This window comes from Astatotilapia calliptera, unplaced genomic scaffold (assembly GCF_900246225.1).
Source record: "Astatotilapia calliptera unplaced genomic scaffold, fAstCal1.2 U_scaffold_18, whole genome shotgun sequence".
Taxonomy (NCBI): domain Eukaryota; kingdom Metazoa; phylum Chordata; class Actinopteri; order Cichliformes; family Cichlidae; genus Astatotilapia; species Astatotilapia calliptera.
This window is the reverse complement of record NW_020535707.1, coordinates 312,568-336,576: the sequence shown is the minus strand read 5'-3', so window position 1 is coordinate 336,576 and position 24,009 is coordinate 312,568. Positions and strand designations below refer to the sequence as shown.

The 24,009-nt window shown below is 44.7% G+C and overlaps 1 pseudogene; it reads right to left on the bottom strand.

Moving 5' to 3' along the window:
• Positions 1-11,358: 11,358 nt before the first annotated feature.
• LOC113017664 (uncharacterized) lies at positions 11,359-22,264 on the bottom strand (annotated as a pseudogene).
• Between the last annotated feature and the right edge of the window lie 1,745 nt (positions 22,265-24,009).

Sequence of the window (24,009 nt, the reverse complement as noted above, 5' to 3'; positions counted from 1 at the left end):
ACTGTGGACATCCCTTCTGTTGGAGCGCCATCTTGTGGCAGGTTTAAGAAACGTTATTCTTGTAAATCCAAACTGATGCACCTCCATAGCAGACTGTGGAGGCTTTCAGTGACATGAAGACTTGATTTATACTGTCATATTCTCCTGTTACACAAAGCACAGCACGCTGAACATGGATGAACTGAAACCCCAGCATCTGACTGAGGAAAAGCACAAATCATTCTCACACTGACTCCTGCTTGATTTTAGATTTGCTTTCAAATCCTCACACTTTCATATGAAGCACTAAATGGGCTCCAGACTGTTTATCTCAGCTTCCTGTCAAACACACTGCTGCTCACACTGAGGCTCAGTTTACTCCTCCAGCCTGGCTTAACCTGCTGTCTGTTAAAAACAGTCCCACACTCCTCTGTTTAATCCTTCTGATCAGACTCTTTGATTTTGATTGTTTTTACCTGAAGTTGTGTTTTTGACATGGTTCTGTCTGTGAAATAAAGTCACACACACTGCTACAGTCCTTCATACACTTAGAAACGAAGCTGCTCCTTTCCTCAGTGCTGACACATAAAGAAGAGTTGGTTTTATATCCAACACGTCTCTGTTCCAGGAAACAGCTTCAGCAGCCTCTGAGTCTGAACTTGTAGTTGGTTATAAGCCACAGGCCTGTGTGCACAGCAATGAGGAAATATAATGCAGTAAGTGAAACATGGATGTGTGGAACAGATTATCCCAAAGGTTGATTCTGTTCATCTGGACGTTCTCAGTGAAACATTTGGTCTCTCGGTCAGGTGACTCCTTTAGTCTCAGCTGACTGCAGCTTTCCAAACCTTTGTCACTGGATCACTCACTTCATCTCCAACGTGTCCCTGACACAGACAGCTGGAGCCGTTACAGCAAAATCATTGATCATCGTTTTTTTAACATTAGCTGGTGTTGGTGGGCAGGCTAGCAGTGCTAATTGTTAGCACTAGTTCTGCTGCTCTCCCTTTGTCTCTGTTATTGTTGGTCTTTAGTGAACAATAGAAAGTGTCTTCATGAGACTGTTGCCTAATGTTCAAATGTAGATAACACCACCTGCACCAACCTGTTACACAGCACAACCCTCTGGTGTAGCTTTGGCTGGAGCACATATTGGCAGCTCCAGTGACATCACCACTCCATGGTGACATCATCTCTACAGACTGTGGCTGTTACATATCCTCACCTGGTAATAATAAGACTGTCCTCAGCTGCACACAGCTCCAAGATGAACAAACTGAAGTAAATACAAATTAGAGTTACGATAGATTGAAATCTTGTAATCAGAGCTAATTCTTAGTGAAACTCTCACAACATCATATCATGATCCTGGGTTAGTGTCTCGGTCTCAGATCACAACATCAGCACAGGCTTGGCTTGGGTGAGGTATTGAGTGGTTCTTGTCCATGACAGCTGCAGGTACAGTGCCATCAGCCATGCTGCACCACATGTCTGCCCAAGAACATTAGTGTGGCTGAATCTCATGTAAACATTGTGCTAAAGTGGTGGGAAAGTGGCTGCAATACTCTCAGTATGATATCCACAAACCTCTGAGTGTCACAGAGTGGGCCTGTGCTCAGCTCACTGTGCCCCATTGAATTCTACTTGCATAGTTTTACAAGTAAAATTAAATATACAAGTTGCTCAATGATAAGTTATTGTAGTAACAACTAAGTCCATGGTTATTATTTGTTAATAGTAGCTTAAAGCTTCTGCACCAATCATGGAGCACCAGGTTTAGAGCATGTGGATCTACAAAAGTAAGTCCCAGTAAGATCGGCTGAGCCTTACATACTAGAAGAAACATGTCATTCCCAGCAGATGAAGCGCCCTTTAAAGCAGGATCTCACTTTAAACCTAAAGAAACCTAAACCTAAAGAACTTGCTATGAGCAGCAGTGCATTCATGGTTATTATTCATACGATTGTGGGTAGCTAATAAAGTGCAACTATCACATTACATTTTATTATTAAATTGTTGTTAACAATCCCTTCACTTCTGCTTATCTAATTCATGGTTGCAGGATGGCTGACAGCTTCCATTAGGCAGGAGGTAATGTCCATTCTGGCCACAGTGCAACCCACAATGTGTAACTGACACTATTATATTGCATTATGTCACATTGTTACATCTTTTTGTAACACAGACACACACATACTGTGTGAATGTGTGAGTGAATGGGCTTTCAACACAAGGCTTCTGCTGCTACCTTTAATTACATAATTAGCTAACAAGAACAAACTGTTAATTACCACCAAAGAACGGCTCCAGATTTTAGCTGCTGACCATTTTGTGAAACGTTGATTACATCAGCTTATTGTTGATTTTTCAACCTTAATATCAGCTGCTTTAAAGGAGCCTCGTTCTCTCGCAGTAACACTTTTCTTCACTAGATGCATTGCAGGCACAGTCTGTGTTTCTAAACTACACACTAATGTTCATTGTTGTGCAGCTAAATCCTCCCTCTGGATGGGAAGAATCCCTGTCAGGCTTCAAACACCTGGCTTGGTGTTCTGGAGCTAATGTGTCACCTGTGAGGACTCTGAGATGAACACACAGCAGACACTTCAGTTCTCCGTCTGTGTGTCCTCAGTTTCCCAGCATCCCTTGGCTGTGGTGGTGGAGGTGAATGAGGGGGAATATCTGTCCTGCTGCTCTGTCAGCACTCAGGTTTCATACCTGGTGATCTCAGAGGACAAAGCGGTGTTACAGCAGCGCACGTTGATGAGACCTGATGCTCTGAACAGTTCAGACTTCAGCCTCACTCTGAGAAAACAAACGACTGACTGTCAGCAGCAACTACACCTGCTCCATCAGTGACGGAGAGAAGAACTGAGACTGAGAGACATACAGCTGCAGGTCAAAGGTCAGAAACGCCCGCTCTTTGTACGGGTCAGGAGTTAGTACTGCAGAGGTCAGAGGTCAGCTTGCTGACAAACCATTTGAAACAGTTTGGAGCTAAAACCACAACAGCAGAGGAAAGAAGAGACACTGCAGAGATGATGCAAAATATTGTGTTTTGTTCTCAGCTGTCAAAAAGTGTAACACACGTGTTCCAGCACAGCCTTTGTGTACTTTCACTTCTCCATACTGTCCATTGGAAATCCTGTTTGTTAGTTTTTTATTTCAGTCCATGTGTCCAAAGCAAACTTCTGTCCCACACTTTCTCTGCTGACTCTTCACCGATGCTCAGATGATCTCAGATGATTTCACCAGAACTCATCAAAATTCGGGCTCCACAGAAACCCAGACGTCACTAAACAAGTGTAACAAGCAAAGTGAAAACTCGTCGTTCAGCTTTATTGACCAAAGATAAGCTCACATGTCACCTCATGACACAGACACTTATTTCCACAGCATGCACGAGGACTGACAATAAGTTTCTATATTTTTTTTTTCTTCTTTTTTTTTGTCCCGTTTGGATCTTTAGCCATCAGAATTGTTGTCTTAAGGCCATGAAAGATGCCAAGCGGATTTATTTTACCAAGTGGATCATCATGGCCTTGCCATATTGGTCCATGTGATTGACCTTTATTATAATTATGAATTTATTTTATTTTCGGTTGCTACAAACGGGACAGACATGACTGGGGGATAGGACAGGGAGAAAGAATGAAAGAAAGAGAGGGAGAGAAAGAAAACCAAAGGGGAGAAGAGACGGTGAGAAGGGGGGGAAGAGAGAAAAAAAACACAAACAAAACTCCTGGGTCACCTGTATGGAGAAAAAAAACAGAAGAGAAAGCAAACAACAAAGAGCAACATAATAAAAAAAACAGCACCATCACAATAAACTAGCTAGCAGTAGATAACAGTAGATACTAAATAATAAACGATATTGTGCAGCACGCAAGATAGACAGCGCACAATGTGCTTTGAGGCAGCAGCCAAGAAAGGTGTAGTCCGCGTCTGTGAATACCCATGTGTACACCTGTGTGCACACCTGTGTGGATCAGCATGCTTGTATTCCAAAGGTTTCTCCATGTAATGATCTGCTAGGGAGTCTGGGGAGCCACAGCCCCGTCCACCAGGGCATGAAGCAGGTATGGAGGAGATCCAGGCCCCAGATATCCAGAGACCCCAGAGTACAAGGACCCAAGGAGGACCACCAAAGGGGGGGGGGGAACCGTGCCACCCTCCTGGGAAGAGCTGAGTAAAGCCCCAAAGGAGAGGTCACCCCGCAGCTACGGAGCAGAGGCCAGAGGGGGTTGCAGTGGCGTGCCCGCGGGCTCTGCCGGCAGCCAGCTGTGCCAGAGAGGACCGAGCTTCAGGCCCAGAGGCCTGAAGCTCGGTCCTCTCTGGCACAAAGAGAGGTTTCCACCAAGGAAACTAGCTAACAGGTGGAGCGACACCACTGCGTACCAAAGGTTATAAAGTTAACCACACAGCAGACACTCTCGGTGCGTCAGCTGTGTGGAATCGAGTTGTTCTTGCATTAATACACATACTGAAGGAACTGCCATGAGAAAGGTGAACTGAAGCTTTGATGCTAAAGTTAAGAACCTTTTGTTCACACTGGCAAGTGTTCAATGTTACCATTTATGCCAGTTTATTAATAAAGTACTTTTAAAAACAGCAGCAGGGCTGACAAAAGTGCAATAAAACCAAAAAACTATGAAACAGCAAATAATGAAATATTTTCATTTCAAGACCTTTTTATTAACTCTTCTCCGGCCTTTATAGCACATTTACTTGTCTTACACTCTTTCAGTTGATGTGAGTGACCAATATCTAATTCATTAGCTCACTAGTGCTTTACTGTTATATTCAGTCTGCTGACTGAGATCAGGTGACATTAAAAAAATCGCTAGTGAATGAAATGTGAAAACAAAAATCATTGTGATCAAAGCTCTCTTGTTTGCTCTGAGGCACTAAAGCCTGCACAGGTAATAAGCTTCTTGGCTTTAAGTGAGGATTTCCATTCGTTTGCAAGCAAATGAAGAAACAAAAGTTTGTACGGACTTTAGCGCCCTGTTGTCCTCATGTGTGGACGTCACATTTTATTTTACCGCCCATCTAGTTTCATAACCACATGTCCAACTTAGGGTTGCAGGAAGGGGAGCTTCAGTACATGTTCACGTACTGTGTTGTGTGATATACTATAAGTGTTTGTCCCATAAGTATTTGGACAATGAACTCTGCTGTAGCTGTGTCTCTGTCCAAAGTAAAACAATCAGGATGTGTTGAAGTGCAGAATCAGAGTTTTAATTCGAGGGATTTAACAAAAGAACTGCTTTAACTGCTTACTGGCTGCGTTCAGCTGTTACTCACAGGGCACCACAGTGGGTGACTGTTCATGTGTGATTGGACACATTTTTAGGCCTGATGCCATTTCTGACACAACCCAAAAGAGATGTTTTGTCTCCTCCTGAGATTCAGCTGCTGAGCTTCCACTTGGTAGGCAAATGTGTAAAGAACTATATTCAGGGGCGTTTTTAGCCCGTTTTGGGGGGTGCTTCCCAAAATGGATCAAAGCACCCCCAAAGATTTCTTACTTTTTTGACAATATTTGGTGTTTGTGTGATACACTACAAAAAATATAGAAAGTATACAGTACTTGGTTGAGATGTAATCTTTTAACAACAGAAGTATAGATAACCCCCCTCCCAGAATGGTTTGTTCCAGCTCGCCTCTTCCCTGCTCTGGCTCTGGTGCCCTTTTTGCCAGAGAGATGGTGGCTGAGACGCAGCAGAGCGGAGGTGGAAGTGCCTGGCTTAAAACAGGACATGTTAGCTGCATTTAACCTTCAGTTACTCTTTATATAGTTGGTAGGAGTCAGACCATGTTTCTGTTTACCTGAAAAACATTACACCAGGTAACCTGCTGGGTTAAAAACGTGTTTTCTGACGATGTTTGTCCGTAGCTGCTGTTGTTACCACTGTCCTGTTAGAAAAGGAAGGAATGAGAGAAGCTGCTCATTTTGTCATATGTGCCGATATTAAACCCAAGGTACTTACCAGCTAACTGACTGGATTCCCATTAACCTTATAACTCCTGTTGTGTGTGTGTGTGTGTGTCAGTCAGGTTCATAAAGGATATAGGGACGTTTTTTCAAAAAAAGCAGCAACATTCAGGTAAAAATGAAAGAACAAATGATCCGTCAATAAAGGATAATGTTGGATCAGTGTTTCAGTATTTATGTCTTTTATTTGATGTTCATGTGTTTGGTTATTTGCCTTTTGGTTGAAAGTACACTGAGGGAGGACTTTTTTTATTAGTGGTTTCAATAGTCCTTATATGAAAGAGACAGGAGAGGAACTTCCCTTCCAGTATGGTAAGACTCGTAAGCAGCAGACCAGGGAGGAGGCTCCTATTGCAGACCTGTCTCCTCCTGACAGTGCGTCGCCGCACAGTCCCGCCCCACTCCACACCTGAACACGGACTCCCTCGTCTCACCGTCAGATGCAGGCAGAAGGGCATCCCTGCCCTGTTGTGTATTGCAGCCATTGCCACCCACTGTTGCTGTTCCTGCGTTGGGACTGGATCGCCGAACGACTCGCGGCACAGTCAGGCAGCAGTTCCTTCCACACACGTGCGGGCTTGCACGCGTTCCTTTTTCTCCTGCTCACCTTTCGTGCGTCACTCCTCTTTTTGTCTCTGCGCTCACTATCCCCTTTAACAGGTCAACCTGGCGGCTGATAGGCCACCTTGGGGAATGCCCCCACCTCACAGGTGCCTACAATTGTCTGTTTAGTCCACAGTGGATTAAAGGGACATGGTACAACATTAACACACATAATATAAATATAAGGATAAAACCATGCCACCATATCAATAAACAAACATGCAATATAAATATCACAATAAAATCATGCAAATAAAATCAACACTATGTACCAATACACAGATTGATAAAACATAAAAACACAAATTTCCACTGTGTGACATCTGCGTGTGATTATCAGTTCAAAGAGGGTGAGAGGAAAGATGGGAAAGAACAAGGTCAGGAAGAATCAGGTAAGGAAGCAGACAGGGAGCAGTGACAGTTACAACAGAAACTGTTAAACTGCTTGAGAGAGTTGATCACCAAACACTGATAGATTTGCCAACCTGAAGGTGAGGTGACGTTAAAATAAAAGAAACAATCTGCAGAGCCAAGACAAGGCTAATCAAAAGGTACTGGCTGAAGCATGTTTATTAAATTGTGTTAAAATGTACAAAACAGTGATGTCATGTTTTGAGACTTGATGAATTTAAGAATCTTATGATTTAATACAGAAATTTGCAGACTTGCACAGAGAGGGTAAAATTAGGATGACGGATAACGGAGACAAAGACAACGAGGACAGGAAGGAACAGGGGTTTAAATGCACCAAGGAGATAGTCAGAGAGAACTTGGGACAACTGGAGGCATGTAGGGATGCAGGGACTGACAGAGAAAGGGAAGACATCTCATCGTGACGAGTAAAGTTTATCTTGCCTGGCTGGGCAGCTCTCTGGGTGAATCGCCCCTGGTTGAGACGCATTTTCTCTAAACACCGGGTCTCTGTGGCTTTTAAACACCTAAACACGCTGCACCAAAAACTGGTCCACCCCAAGGATCGGGTCCCCCGACACAAACAGAGTAACATAGTGTACGCTGTTAAGTGCAGGAGTATTGCCAGGATTTATACATCTGGGAAACCAAACAACCTCTGGCTAAGAGGATGGCACAACACAGAAGAGCCACCTCGTCAGGCCAGGACTCTGCAGTCTGTTTACACCTACAGGCCAGCGGACACTCTTTCAACGATGAGGATGTAACATCCAGGACAGGGATGAACGCTGGTTTGAGGGCGGAGTCAAGGAGGCCATTCACGTGAAAAGGGAAAGACCATCTCTGAATGGAGGAGGGGCCTAAGGGTACATCTGTCACCATCTTACATGCTGTGATTGCAGCCATTCCCCAGCTCTCTGTGAATGGGACTCATGGACATTAATCAGTGGTTGTTGATCAATGGTCATGAGAATTTGCATAATTAAGATTAAGGAACTGACCTCAGCCCCAGTGGGCTGGTTTCAGTCATTATGCAAATGTCCTGTTTATAAGATTGAAACCTGCAGTCAGCTGAGACTGAAGACGTCACCTGATGATGACAAAACGTTTCTCCCACAAAACGCTACGTCCAGATGAACAGAACCAACTTTTGGAGACTCGTCTCTTGTACTGACTCACAGTTTTGTGTCTCTTGCAGCTGTTTCATCGGGCATGTTTGTTGTGACCCAGAGTCCAGATGTTTCTGTCATGGAGGGAGAGACCGTAAGCATCACCTGCTGCTGGACAAGAACGTCTGAAAGATTCAGAGTGGCCTGGCTGAAAAATCAAACAATAATTAAGAGAGAGACCAACGCAAATCAATCTCCAAGTCTCTGAAAAAGGAGGCAAAGACTCATCTTTGAACATTTCAAACATCAGAGGATTCAGGAACATACATCTGTAAAGTGACTGTGGAGATTCCACCTTTAACTGTGTCTAAAGGAAATGGGACCATCATCACAGTCAGAGAGAAGACGGTGAATAACAACAACAACAACCACACAGACTCCAGTGAGTGAACACGTTCAGTTTGGTGACCAACACGCCTCCAAAATATGTCAACGTCACCTTTTACAGATTAAACGCTGTCACATGAAAGTCTAGTCTGTCACGTGTCTGTGCTGTTACCGTACACGTGGCAGCCTTCAGTCGTCTGAAGGGAGGATTAATAAACATTGAATCCTCCAAACCAGAGCGATGAAACTACCTGAACGTCTGTCAGCTGAAAACCTTCAAACTTACAGACGTTTGTGACGACTGGCTTAGAAAAAACTTTACAAACTTGTTCAGCGTTTTTGGTTTTGTTTTAAATTTATGTGATGATTCCAAAAACACTGCTGATTAAAAATGAATGATTGACTTTTGACTGATTGTCTCATTTAATGAATTAATTAATACTTATCATAGTAAACTCCTCTGGGTTACCATAGTAACACGACCAGTAAAGATGCTTTGGCATGCAGACTGGAGCAGCAGGGATCAAACCACCGACCTTTCTATTGTCAGGTGACCTGCTCCACATCCTGAGCCCCACTTCTCATGACAAATGACTTCCTTTTCCTTTTCTTTTATTCTAACTGACACTTGAGGATTGATCATGTTTGATTAGAGCTGCTGCTTATTCTGCAGCCACAGGATGTGCCGAGGCTCAGGGAGGGGCAGCCATGTGACCAGTTCGTCTGAGAGAAAGAAGACATCAAAGACGTGCTGTGGAAGAGCCAGATATGAATAGTAACTCATGATTAAACACGTAGAGGTGTATTAACACACAGTGAGTGAAGAAGAAACACCCAGTGCCTCATGGGAGTCCCCCAGCAGCCTACACCTATTGGGTGGTTGTTACATGTACAAGATTCAAACTTGTGATTTGAACTAAATAATTTCATGTTTCTGTCGTGAACATAATTAAATCCTGGAGCATCTGCATGAAATTCAGACGCTTAATTCTTGTTCTTGTTGAGATGGCAGGATACAATCTAGTAAGAGTGGTTAGTTACCTGGACTCACGAAGTTCACAAGATCACATTAGATGTCAAACTGCAGGAAAATCACTGGAGTTTTCAGCAGCAGACAACTACGCCCACAACAACAGATTTTTTTGAGTGTAACTAAGGGAGGATCCAGGGTCACCTGGTCCAGCCCTAACTATATGCTTTAGCAAAAAGGAAAGTTTGAAGCCTAATCTTGAAAGTAGAGATAGTGTCTGTCTCCCGAATCCAAACTGGAAGCTGGTTCCACAGAAGAGGGGCCTGAAAACTGAAGGCTCTGCACGTGGGGTCAAAAATGACCCCAGGGGTTGTTTTTCTCCAAAATCTTTAAAATGCAAAGTTGTAATATATTCATATTCCAGGTATTCCTCATAAAATATGTTTGTAACATGAGGCCATTTGCATTTTTATTTATTTTTTCATTAATTAAAAAATTGCAGTTTTTGTATCACTACCCCACTCTTCCACAAGTGGGGTTAAAAATGACTCCAAGCAGTTATTCTATGGTTTCTAGTTTCGATCCCTTGCCCTTCATGTTGCTCTGTGTCCCCTCTGTTCTGTGTAGTCTGTGTTTGCATGTTTGAGTTCCCCTCTGTGTCTCTCGGTTCTTAGAGTCCTCTGCCTTATGGTTTATGTCTCTGTGTTTCTTAGTTGCTGTCTCCACTGTGTCAAGTTTGCGTCTCGGTGTGATCCTTCCTGTTTTACTTTGAAGGTCCGTGTCTTATGTGAATGTGTCCTGCTTTGCTTGTCTCGTCAGTCCTGATTTCTCCCAGCTGTGCCCTCCTTCTGTGTCTCATTCCCCTCGTTACTCCCCAGTGTATTTAAACCCTGTGTTTCTCTGAGTCAGTGTCGTGTTGTCCCTCATGCTGTGTGTGATTCTCCCCGTGTCTTCTGGTATGTGTTATAATTAGCATTTCCCAGTTTAGTTTTGTATTGCTTGTGTTCTGTTTTCCAGCAATAAAGCTGTGCTTTTGAGTTCAAGTTCTGTCCCCGTGAGTTTGCGTTTGGGTCCAATCCCTGCCTGCCACACAGCGTTTCATGACAGTACGACGTGACCACAACATGGACCCAGCAGACTTACCCGGGGAGAGCGATCTGATACGTGTCCAACGCCTAGTCGAGTGGATAACCCACACTTCAAATACACGGGCAAAGATTGTGGGAATAAATGCTATCGAAGCAATCCTCGGAGGAAATTCCCATCTCCGCCAGGTCAGAGGATGTGTGGACTTATTGGCCAATTTGAGGCGGCGCGAGCTCGGAAAAAATCAGACTTGGCCCAGCAGCAACAGACAACAGCCACCCTGGAGCAGCCACGTCAGCCACACCAGCCGGAGCCGTCTGCGAGGAAGAAACGACGATCACGCCGCCAGCGCGCCACCCCACAGCCGGACGTTCGGACTTGTACATCGCCGGCTGTGGTGAGTAAGCACTCTTTTTCTGTGTCGAACCGTGGGACTAATCATTCAGGGGTTGTGTTTTGTGCTACGGATGGTAATGTGAACAGTTTATCAGCTGCCCAGCCTCCTGAAGCTCTCTTAGCTGCCCAGCTACAAGCTGCGTCTCCTGTGTCCCCGCTAGCACAGCCATTAACTCCACCACAAGCTCCATTTTCACCTCTACCATCGCTTCAGTCATCAGTTCGGTCTGCCGCTCAGTCACCCTTAGCTCCATCTTCCACACTACCACCTGTTTCTCTTCCGCCACAACCATCACTACACTCAGCCATTCAGGCTGCTACTCAGTCAGTCATTCAACCTATAGCCCTGCCATTAAGACACTCTGTAGCTGAGCCATTATCCATCCAACCCGCAGCCAATTCAGCTGCTCCTCCACCCGTTACACCTCCACCACAACCGTCACTGCAGTCTCCAGTTCAGTCCCCTGCAGCTCAGCTTTCCCCAGTGCAGTCTCCAGTGTCCCCAGTGCAGCCTCCCTTAGCACAGTCATCCACTCAACCACCAGCACCACAACCATCACTACCTCTAGTTCATTCCCCTGTGAAGTCATTAACTCCACCACCTACTCCACTCTCACCACCACCGTTACTACAGACATCAGTTCAGTCCCCTGAGCGGTCATTTACTTCTCCACCATTAGCAGCTCAGGTCCCCGTGTGTCCAGCAGCTCAGGTCCCCGTGTGTCCAGCAGCTCAGCTCGCACCTGAACCTTTGGCCCAGTTCCCCGTAGCAGTGCAGTTTTCTAGCCAGCTTAACTTTGAGCCCGGGGTCCCAATTCTCTCTGGCTCTACATCAGCTCCTGCTGGAAGCTCGGATGAGCTCATCCAGCACTCCGCGGCTCCCGCGCCGCCATCTACCTCATCCGCTGGGGGTTCCAGTGAGCCCAGCCAGCACCTCCTCGTCTCCGCTGGAGGGTCCGAGGGGCCCGTTCAGCCTCCTCGTCTCCGCTGGAGGGTCCGAGGGGCCCGTTCAGCCTCCTCGTCTCCGCTGGAGGGTCCGAGGGGCCCGTTCAGCCTCCTCGTCTCCGCTGGAGGGTCCGAGGGGCCCGTTGCTCCACCAGCGTCATCAGCTTCAGCGTCGCCTGGTCCAGCTTCTGCTTCGGCTTCGTCAGCCTTGTCTGGTCCAGCCTCCTCCGAGCCTTCATCCCCGTCTGGTCCTGCCTCGCCTGGTCCTGTGCCCACCGAGCCTCGGCCAGTACGCCTGACACTTAAGAACCGCCGCTGCCTTCTGCGCGGCCGGCCCCCTGAACTGCTCCGTCGTCTCCTTCGCCGCCGCCGTTGCCGTCCGCATTGTCGGCCCCCTGAACTGCCCTGTGTTTGGGCTGTTTTCTTGGGCTCCGGTGTTTGCTGTGCTCCGCTTTTGTTATCTAAAGTAACACGGCTGCTATGAGGCCAGCTAGGATCCCTGTGGCCCTACATATGATCCAGGACGGATGGGATGAAGAGCCCATTGGAGGCATTGACTCAGAACTGAAAATTAATGAAAAAATAAATAAAAATGCAAAGGGCCTCATGTCACAATCATGTTTTATGAGAAATACCTCAAATATGAAAATATTACAACTCTTCGTTTTAAAGATTTTGAAGAATAACAACAGAGTTTATAGCAAAATGCATTGTTTCTATTTGGGGTCATTTTTGACCCCACTCGTGGAAGAGTGTAGGTATTGGTAGGTTGTGCATCCAAGGGTTAAATACTCTAGGAACAACAAGTAGGCCTGCAGTGTGAGAGCAAAGTGCTCTAATAGGGTGATATGGTACTATAACAGGGGTCCCCAACTCCTGGGGCCTGTTCTTCGTACCTCGCTAAGTAAGTTACATGTATGTGATTATTACAGATGTAATTCATATTTCAGAGTAGTAATTGTAAATTACTTCGTGTAATCAAGATGAGAGACCACGGCTATAAAAGCGAAGGTGGATTTGGGAAGCCTGTCGCAGCCATGTCCTGTCCGTATATGCGAGCCACCTATTGCGGGAAGGTGCAAGATTGATAAGGAGAGTTTACAGAATCCAGCGTATATTGCGGGACAGACAGGATCCTTTAGCTCAGCGCGACAGTGTGCTCATTGAGAGATATCGATATTCCCGTGAGGATATTATTTACTTAACCAACTTGTTGACGAGGGGGTGCAGGACCACCACCTGTCTTTTTTTTTTTGCTCTGCCCTTTTCTTGGTTGCTGTTATGAACAAACAAACAGATTATTTCAGGGTCTCTTTCCAAGAGACGAAAAGCAATATAAGTGATAAATATTACCATTCTGTGGAATATTCTTATATTTCACTTTTACTTGTTCCCATGTTCTAGTGGGTCCTGTTGTGGCTCTAATGTGTAAGGGGATATAATATAACATATTATAATATTGGATAATATAGTGTAATATAATAAATCTATGGATAAATAATAAAGTGACTGAATAGTGGTATTGTCATGCGCTTTGGGTGCCTTGAAAAGCGCTATATAAATCCACTCCATTATTATTGTTATTATTAAATTACTTACGAGTTTAATTTGTCAGCAACTTTCTGCCAGCCCTCTCTCCTTGCTTTTGCAGCCTTTGCAGTGTTCCCTTGCGTTTTAATTAAACTCTGAAACTCCTGAAATCCCTCACTCAAGAAAATACCGAGCGCGCCCCTTCGACATTTTCGCCGACCAATCAGCGGGTTGCCGATCAATGTTTCTACTATCGATGTGTAGCCCCTTTTACGACACCCAGTGATGTCACATTACTGCGTCCAGCTGTACTAATCGTCAACAACAGGTGTGTCCGGGGAACCGGATTAGCGAGCTCACGGTTAGCGCGATGGTTTGGTCTTGGATGTGTCATTTGATCTTGGATGTAGTAAGCGACGTACGAAGAACGGGCCCCTGGACTCCGGTCCAAATCCAGACCCCAAGAGGATTTTGTCCGGATCACAAAGCAGTTTCTCATTTACCGCGTAGTTGGATAGTTTCTTCCTGCCGGCTGCCGTGGCTGACTTTTGAACTGGCGCGACACGCAGCTATGCAGGTTAGCATCATGCTGGTCCACTCTCCCAGCAAGCTGTTGGCGGTAATGCATCACCAACTGCCAATAAAACGACAAAGAAGAACAAGCTATGTGGGTATGTGAGTTGATAGGTTACTGTCTTGGGCGCTTGCGCTTGCTGAGTGGATGAGTAAAAGAAGATGGCTTTGTCAAAAATACTTATAAAGTTATAAAGAGAGGAAGTCTGAAGAGCTGTTATGAAATCAAACATAAGAACTTCAACCAAAACTGTACACCTGGGTCTGACGGTAGAACAAGAAGAATAAATGAGGTATGAGCGGCTACACGGCTGATAACAGTCTGTGACAGCACAACAGCATACGAGTGTTCACTGTGAGCACGGTGGATTTTAGGAGGACACAAGACTTTCACTGACTGGAAAATGATAAAGAGTGAAAGGAAGCTGCAGCAGAAACACTTTTTAGTTTGGAAGAGAAACAATGTAACACTTTTAGATGGAAACAAAGTAAAGTGCAACAATTTACCTTCAATAAAAAATAAATTACATCCTTACTAAAACTATAAACATTTGAACCGTTTGATACTGAAAAATAAAATGAAATAAACTCCATAAACAATCAAAATGAATTCAAACTGATCAGCAACATTAACTCAGGAGCACAATATATGAAACACTTTAACCTACAAAACAAAAACGAATCAAACAGTTTGTGCTGATTTCTTTCTTTGATCAAAATAACAAAGTCAGCATTAATGGCTCCGACGAGCACGTTTTGCAGTGCACAGCTTTTCAAAGCAGCTTTGAAGCAGGATCCTGCAGCTCTCAGCTCCTGCTCAGTGTTTAGCTGGGACCTGGACTTGTTACTTGTAACGCGTTACTGTAATCTGATTACTTTTTTCAAGTAACGAGGAAAGTAAGGGATTACTATTGCAAAATCTGTAATTAGATTACCGTTACTTTCCCGTAGGAACGCTGTGTTACTAAAACCGTGATTTTTTTTTTTTTTTTTTTTTGCGAGAATGTCTCACGACAGTGACGTAAGCGAGTGCGCCGTTAGTGACAACAGCTGTGTGCAGATCTACAGTGGATCATATATCGAGTGCGGGAGAGAGTATGAGCGTGCAGCGTTTAAAGCGTGGAAGTACTGACCTTACTTTGAGTTTGATTCCATAAAAAGTGACAAAAACATTAGTGTCCGTTGTGCGTGGGAAGAAAACTTCTTTTTACAGCGAAAAAAAACCCCCTAAACTTCCGAGCAAGCACTGAGTGCGCAACGACGTAATGGGAAATTCACAGAGAAACTCACGCGGATTCTTTTTTTTTTTTTTTTTTTTTTTATTCTAAATGACATCAGAAACAGCAGTATGCGACATTACGTGATGGCAGAGCTTCAGTTCATCCTTTGTCATTTTTTTTTTTTTTTTTTTAAATAAATAGGACAGGGGGAATGAATGAGAGAGAGGGGGAGAGAAAGAAAGAAAACCAAAGGGGAGAAGAGACGGTGAGAAGGGGGGGGAAGAGAGAGAAAAAAAAAAAAACAAACTCCTGGGTCACCTGTATGGAGAAAAAACAAACAAACAAACAGAGGAGACAGCAAACAACAAAGAGCAACATAATAATAGAGAAAACAAAGCACCATCACAATAAACTAGCTAGTCATAGATATCAGTATTTACTAAGTAATAAACGATATTGTGCAGCACGCAAGATAGACAGCGCACAGTGTGCTTTGAGGCAGCAGCCAAGAAAGCTTTAGTCCGCGTCTGTGAATACCCATGTGTGCATACCTGTGTGGATCAGCATGCTTGCATTCCAAAGGTTTCTCCATGTAATGATCTGCTAGGGAGTGTGGGGGGGCCACAGCCCCGTCCTCCAGGGTGTGAAGCGGGTATGGAGGAGATCAAAACTCCAGACATCCAGAGGCCCCCAGAACACAAGAGACCATGGAAGACCAACAGAGGGGCAGCCGCGCCACTGTCCCAGTAAGAGCTGAGGAGAGTCCCAGATGAGGGCTCGCCCAGCAGCCGCGGAGCAGAAGTCAGGGGGAGTTGCAGTGACGCGCCCGTGAGCTCCGCCGGCCCCCAGCTGCGCCTGAGTGACCGAGCCCTAGGCCGAGAGGCCGGGGGCACCCCACCTCCAAAGGGGCCCGAGCGAGCCCCAGGCCCCAGGCCCCGACAAGCGGCCGCCAAGGAGTGAGCCGGTGTGTACCCGGACGCCCACCCCCAGACACAAAGAACCACCAACACACCGACACCTGAGGGAGTCCGCCACCGGCAGGGGAAGTGGTGGTGGGTGGAGATAGGCCTCCAAACCTTGGAGGGCCTGAGGTGTCCCCAGAGAGGTGGCGTCTGATACCCAACCTGACATATAGACACAGACATACAGGCACACACAGACACAAACATCCATTCCCACCCTCATGCTCTCATATGCACTCACTCCACACTCAACCAACGTGGAGACAGACATAAAGAGACGCTGTACACACAATCACACTCCCCAAGCGTACTCTACAAACCGGGTCTAGGTACCCTTGCCCCTGGAGGGGGGAATTGCACCCAGACCCAGGTGGTGTTACCCTTTTCCCTGCGGTGGGGAGAGGCAGACCACCCCGACTCCGCAGCAGCAGGGAGGCCCCACACCCCAGACCGCAGTCGGACGGCCAACTCCTCCTACTAGCCCTCCCGCTCCAGCAGGCCGCAGAGAATGGGGGTGGGAGAAGACTCCAAACGCGGATTCTTCAACTGACCGCAGCACACCTGCACCAGGGTAAACCTCCGCCTACCCTGCTCCTGCTTTACAGGTGAAAATAGAGCAAAAGGACCGCTGAGTCTTTGACTTTATTTATTTTCTGCTGTGTTTTACTTGCATCTGTTTGAAAGAGTGAGTGTAAACACAAAAAGTATTTTATTTTATGTGCTGGAATGTGCAGAAAATAGGTTTAAATGTTAAACTAATTTATTCAAGTCAGAGAATGTTGCATATAATTAAATATTTTGCTTGATGCATAAAGTTAAAAGATTAAAACTGATAAAACAAATTAAAAAAAGAGAGACTTTTCCATTTGATTACATTTTGTATGATGGATTATGTAGAAAAAGTAGAATTGGGCTGAAAGATCTATCGCTTTATCACCTCTTCAGGTTGTAAATCGTGTTTTTAAAAAGTAACCAAGTAACTAAGTAATTAATTACTTTTGAAAATAAGTAATCAGTAAAGTAATGGGATTACTTTTTTGGGTGAGTAATCAGTAATTAGTTACTGATTACTTTTTTCAAGTAATTTGACCAACACTGCCTGGGAGGGGCCATGCTAACACCTGCTGCTCTCTGGCAGCAGCACCATGCTCTCCTTTGTTTTAAATGCACTTTAGACAAACACGCAGCAACACTACACATGAGCAGGAGGAGGGAGGTATGGGGTCTTCACACACCCCCGTTCTCTGCTAGCCATTGGGGCGGGGGGGCTGGGAGGAGATGTTGGCTGTCTGATTGGCCTCCCTGCTGCTGCGGAGCCTGGGACGGTCTGCTTGCCTCCACCCCGGGGGGAAGGGTAACATCTCTTGGGTCTGGGTTCTGTTTCCCCCTCTGGGGGCGAGGGTACCTGGACCCGGGGTATAGAGTATGTTTGGGGAGTGTGATTGTGTGTACATGTCCATTTATGTCAGTCCTTACGTTCGGTGAGTGCTGAGTGTTTGTATATGTGTGCATGAGGGTGGGAACTCATGTTTGTGTCTGTGTGCGCCTGTTTATCTGTGTCTATATGTCAGGTCGGGTCTTAGACTCCACCTCTCTGGGAACTCCCAGGCCCTCCAAGGCCTATCTCCCCTCACCACACTCCCTGCTGGTGACTGATGCCCTCAGGGGTCGGTGCATTGGTGGTTCTTGGTGTCCGGGGCTGGGCGCTCAGGTATGTACCGGCTCACTCCCGGTGGCTACCTGGCGGGGCCTGGCGCCTGTTGCTCGGTCAGGCCTCCTCCGGGGTGCGGGGGGACCTCGGGCCTCCGGCCTCTGGGCCTGCGGCTCGGTTCACTCTGGCACAGCTGGCTGCCGGCGGAGTCGTTGGGCACGCCGGTGCAGCCCCCTCTAGCTTCTGCTCGGTGGCTACTGGGTGACGCCTCGTCTGGGGATCCTCAGCCCTTCCCATGAGGGTGGCACAGATGCCCCTTCGGTGGTCCTACTTGGGCTCTCGCACTCTGGGGCCTGGATCTCCTCCATGCCTGTTTCATGCCCTGGGGGACGGGGCTATGGCTCGCTACATCCTCTTGCAGACCATTACATGTGGAAACCATTTGAATACAAGCGCGCTGATCCACACAGGTGTGCACACGGGTGTTCATTGTTCGTAGACTTAAATTACACCTTTCTTGGCTGCTACTTCAAAGCACATTGTGCGCTGTCTGTCCTGCGTGCTGCACAACACATTATTTGACCACAAGTGTCTGTGAAGGTTCTCAGTCATTCAGGTCATCGTAGTCAAAGGAGCCTCTGTCAGCAAAGAGGCACAGAAAAGAAGATCAGACACCAGCGAGGGAGGATAAGAAGGACAGACGCAGCAACATTGTCATCCCCTATGTAGCCGGTGTATCAGAAAAACTCAGGAGAGTTTTCTCCAAGCATGACATCCCGGTGTATTTCAGACCCAGCAACACGCTCAGACAAAAACTGGTTCACCCGAAAGACAAAACGCCAAAACACAGACTTAACAATGTGGTGTATGCTGTACAGTGCAGCGAGGAATGCCCAGACCTCTACATTGGAGAGACCAAACAGCCACTTCACAAGCGCATGGCACAACATAGAAGAGCCACCTCCACAGGACAAGACTCAGCAGTCCATCTGCATCTTAAGGATAAAGGACACTCTTTCTATGATGCCAATGTTCACATTTTGGACAGAGAGGACAGATGGTTTGTGTACAAACACATCACATGTCAGTTGTCAGCAGAAGTGTAGAGAGAACAAAATGTAAGCGCTGAGAACTTCAGAATCTGAGATTTGTCCAGATTTGTAGAGGAACAGATCAGATTTATTTTGTTTATATCATGTTCAGTCTTTCAAAATTAGAAAAGGCAGAATTTGTGTTGTTCAAACACACTGATTCCACAAAAAGACACAAATGTGAAATTGCCTAGCTAACAGTTACAGAGCTACATGATGATAATTATATGTGAAGACATCTGCTTTTTTTAAATATAGCTCCATGCTTGCATTTACATCTGTGACCATCGGAGAGCAGTAAGCACTCATTAGTCTGTTCCTCTTTACTGATGTCAGTGTTTCTGTCAGTTTAATAATATCTGTGTTCAAATATGTTTCAATTAAGTTCAGTATTCCAACATTGAAATGAACTTTATCATCTCAGCTGAACTGGGCTTCAGAGAAACACTGCATACTGATGTCTGTGAAGCTTTGACAGAAAAACAGTTTAAAACATCAAGTGATTGAATCCATGAATCTAAAAATGTGTTTCTGAGTGAAAGAGACAGACGTGTACAGACTGAACTATCTGTTCAACAATCAGAGTGTTAAAGGACACTAACATGACACTCTTTAAACTAAACTACACACAGACACACTGAGGCACCACATGAGACTGTAAATCCAGGATAAAGAGGTTCAGTGAATGTGGTGTTGAAGGTGTGGAGGTGGATCAGAGAGTCAGAGGAGACTCTGTAGAAGGACAGAGTGCCAGCAGGACAGTCCACATATACTGCTGCTCTGTTAGAGACAGAGGAAGAGGAGGAGGAGGAGGAGATGGGTGTTTCTCTGTTATTGTGCCACACAGAGGAATAATGATCAGAGCAGCAAAGACTCCAGGACTGATCATTTCCACCAAACACACACTGATCACTCCTTCCTTTCCTTTTGATTCCTCTGTAACTCACTGATATCCAAGCCCTCCTCGTCCACTCGACCTCCCAGTAACAGTGACCAGTCAGACCATCTCTACACAGCAGCTGTTCACAAACATCAAATCTGTCTGGATGATCAGGATATGACTGAACCTCCTGTTGTTGTCAGACAGTTGGAGCTTTGTGTTCACTGTGTTTGTGTCGATTGTGAGTTGACAGGAATCTGATGGAGAGAACAAACACAATCCAGCTGCAGTTATTGATCCATCATCTGTTCATTGATTGACCGTTTGATGATGACTCCTGATATCAGAATGATGAAGATGGTTGAATGTGTGCTGCTTTGTTTTCATGAATCCCATTAAAAACACACTTACACTTCCTCAGACCTCCTGGTCTCAACCATCGGACTCCAGCAGGCTCCACCCTGAAAGGAGGAGGGGGGTCAGAGCAGCACAGTCAGCATGCACACATGGACATTACATGACTCTCACACACACACTGTTACACACTGATAAAGGAACAGTCCAACATTTTGACACATAAATGTTTAAACTTCAAAAGAGCAAAACTCATAATCACATCACATTTAATCTCCTTTATTAAGCACGATGTCCAGGGAGCATTGACATGTGCCACAGTCAAGGTTCAACACACTGTGACATTCATGCTGTCAGGGAGTGGATGCATGTTAAATGTAAAGACTGGGACTGGGTACAAAAACTGATTCAGTACAGGTAGAGTGCAGCAGCCAGTGCATCACATATTTGGAGCTAATGCAGCGGTCAACACACCACATACTGCTTTCTATGTAAAGGAGCCTTCATTCTCAGATTAGGGTGTTTGTGACCATAAAGTCTGTCTCACAAGGGCAGCCACTGGTCCAGGCGAGGATGCCTCCACAGTGGGATGTCTGAGGGTGCAGACATGGGTGAAGTTAGGACCAGGTGCCAGTTGACCTGTGTACCTCTGGAGATAGGAGTTATTGTTTCACTCCACCAAAAGCAGGAGAGAAAGATGTTTATTAATAATCCTTCTAATTAATAAATGCTCTGTAGAGCAAAATTGTTGAAGGTAAACAAACATAAATGATGGAAACAGCATCAACCAATCACAATGCTGCACTCTTGCAGGAGGAGGTTGTGATTTGATGCATGTGATGAATATATTTTTTTCTTGTTCTCGTAACAGGAAAATTATCTTTTATTTTTGTATATTTATACTAACATAAGTGCATTTAAAGGCTCGTCATCTTGATTTATTTATTCAGAAATGATATCAAACAATAATACAGGGAAACCTTGAATTAAATGACACAATTCTTGGTCATTGATGGTTACAGCTAACAGTGTCTCTGGGACCACTTTTGACAGCATTTGACTGAAGTGCTGGTTGGCTGCAGGGCCACCATGAAGGGTCTTTCTGGAGCTCTCAGTGCTGCAACACATATCCTGCAGTGCAGGCTGCAGGGTACCAGGACCAGTGGTTGTTAATGCTACATCCACTTTACAGTCAAAAACACCCACTAGTCTGATTTTATCCTTTGAGACCCCATACAGACATCTACTGTTTATGTTAGACCAGAATGGGAAAAATGTTCCTATATGTGTGATTGTTCAAATAACACTGGTTTCCAGCATTAAGTAATCAGACAGAGCCAGTTTCCTCATCTATCACACACTGTTTGTGGCTGTAACGGCCATCTACATACCTTAGAGTGTCCAGACTTAGCTGCTCAAGCATCTTCACTCCTGCCTCTCCTGGGTTATTGTCGCTCAGGTCCAGCTCTTTCAGATGGGAAGAACTGGAGCTAAAAGCTGAGACCAGAGACTTGCAACCTTCCTCTGTGACCAGGCAGCCTGACAGCCTGCAGACATGACAAATACTCTTAGAGAAGAGAGAAATAGCTAAATGCAAACAGGAAATTGCAGCCAAAAATGAAACAGGAGTTAAAAATGGCCATTAGTCAATCTAAACCTTAGATTGTAAACCTCTAAACCTCATCTACTGAACATTTCAAGAACGCTGACCTGAGTGTTTCTGTCACAGTTCTGGGTTGGTTCGACCCAGCATTCGAAGTTTATGTTTTGTTTTATTTTTGAATGATCGTTTTGTTACTCTTGTGCTTTGTTGATTATCATTATTATTATTATTATTGGAAATCTATGTGTCTGTTTATTCATGTTTTAGGAATTGTCCTTCGGTTGTGTCTGTATAGTATAGTTCTAGTTCCATGTGTCATTTTCTGTCTCAGTGTCGAGTCTGCAGCTTTGTGTAGTGTTTTCTTGTTTCCTGTTTTATTGTGAAGGTCTGCATCTCATGTGAGCGTGTTCAGTTTTACCTCCCTTGTCTCGTCTCGTTAATTACTGCCAGCTGTGTCCACCGCCTGTGTGTAATCTCCCTGTGTTTCTCTGTGTATTTAAGTCGCGTCTTCTTCATTGTAGTTGCTGGTCCGTCTGTGTATCCACCGTGTCTCACTGTGAGAGTGTGATCTAGATAAAATATCATCTCTATAGAGGTTAAATCATGTGGAGGGTTAATTAATCATCAATAATCAATCAATTAGTCATCATTAACCCTTTAAGACCTACCATAGAACCAAGTCCGCCAGAGCTTATATTATATTTTTACATGCTGTGGAGCCATTTTTGGGAGCATTTCAAGTTGCTATACATCAATACAACCATTATAGCCCAAACTTTAATAATATGTCTGCATTCGGTGCATAGTAATTACATAAATTGCAAAAAAGTGCAATAAACTACAAAAAAATTGAAAATGGTTTTTGTTTTTTTAACATATATTTCTAGTTAGAGAAATTTAAGAGGCTTATCCCTCAAAACTGTAAATACAAAAAAGTTGCACAGACTAGTTTCCCACCACAGGAAATTTATTTTAAGTGTCTTCATAGTTTTATTTTTGAAATACACCAATTTTCATATACTGCAGGAAAAATGAAAATAAATATTATAGTGCAAATTTGCAAAATGACAGCATATGCATCACAATAAACTATTTCCAGCAGTGCAATATGAGTCCTAAGCATCCCAGAAACGACACAGAAAGTCATGAAGTCAAACATAACTTTTAAAAACACAAGTATAAGCTCGAGAGTCCACGATGGTAAAAAAAAAACTACATTTCCGCAAAATGACGTCACTTCCGGTTTCGGGCAGGTCATGCGGTCATGTGATAGTTCGCGCTGATGGACGTAGGAAGTGTTACAAACAGCTGATCGGATCGGCGAAGCGTGTTTCAGGAATATCATGTTTTTGTTGCTGCAAGTGATTTTTATGCAGTTTTTGCAAAGCTTTATGTGGAAGGAAACTGTGACCTAGGACAAGCTGATGGCATAAGATGTAAGTACAACTCCTCCAGTTTCATATGCAAAAAATATTATTGTGCTAGCTTACGTGGTTGCAGAGCTACCGGGATTTAAAAATAGTTACGCAAAACAGAGCGTGTCCGCTCCGATCGGCTGTAAAGGGTTAAATAATTAAATGTCATTAATGAATTAAGTTCAAAATACTTAATAAATTAAATACATACATCATTGATTTAATGCCATGTAATTTCCAATAAATTAATTTCAAATTTATTGATTTTAAATATATTTAATTAATCATTTATTGACACATTTAATTAATTATTTAAGAATCTATTTATTTAATTCATTTGGGCCCTTCTAGCCCTGCAGCTGTGCACGTGCTCACATATCCGCTGGTATGTATCCTACAGGTATTCTCACAGCAGTGCTCTGAATATTAAATGACCAGCAGATGTCAGTTCTTCATAATAAGCAGTTAAACGAGGCTTTGTGTGATCTGCCTTTGGGCGAAACAACTGGCCAGAAAATTGGACACATTCATAGAGCTTTACCACACCATCACTAGACAACAATGGAATTATTTTAACTAAAAACAAATAATCAGAAAGTCTTCTGCCTGGTCTCGTACCTCTGTGTTTCTGTAACATGAATAATGAGCTGAAATCTCCTCACGACACCACCGATCAGCTCGAAGGGCCCTCGAGTTTACCTGCATGCATCCTGTTCACCTGTCAGCTGTTTAACACATGCTGCTTATTCAGGAAACACGCCCCCATTACCTGGTGACAGTCACAGTTTAATGCGGGCCGCTGTTTGTCAATATAAAATTATTTAGTTCTAATATTGTGCACACAAT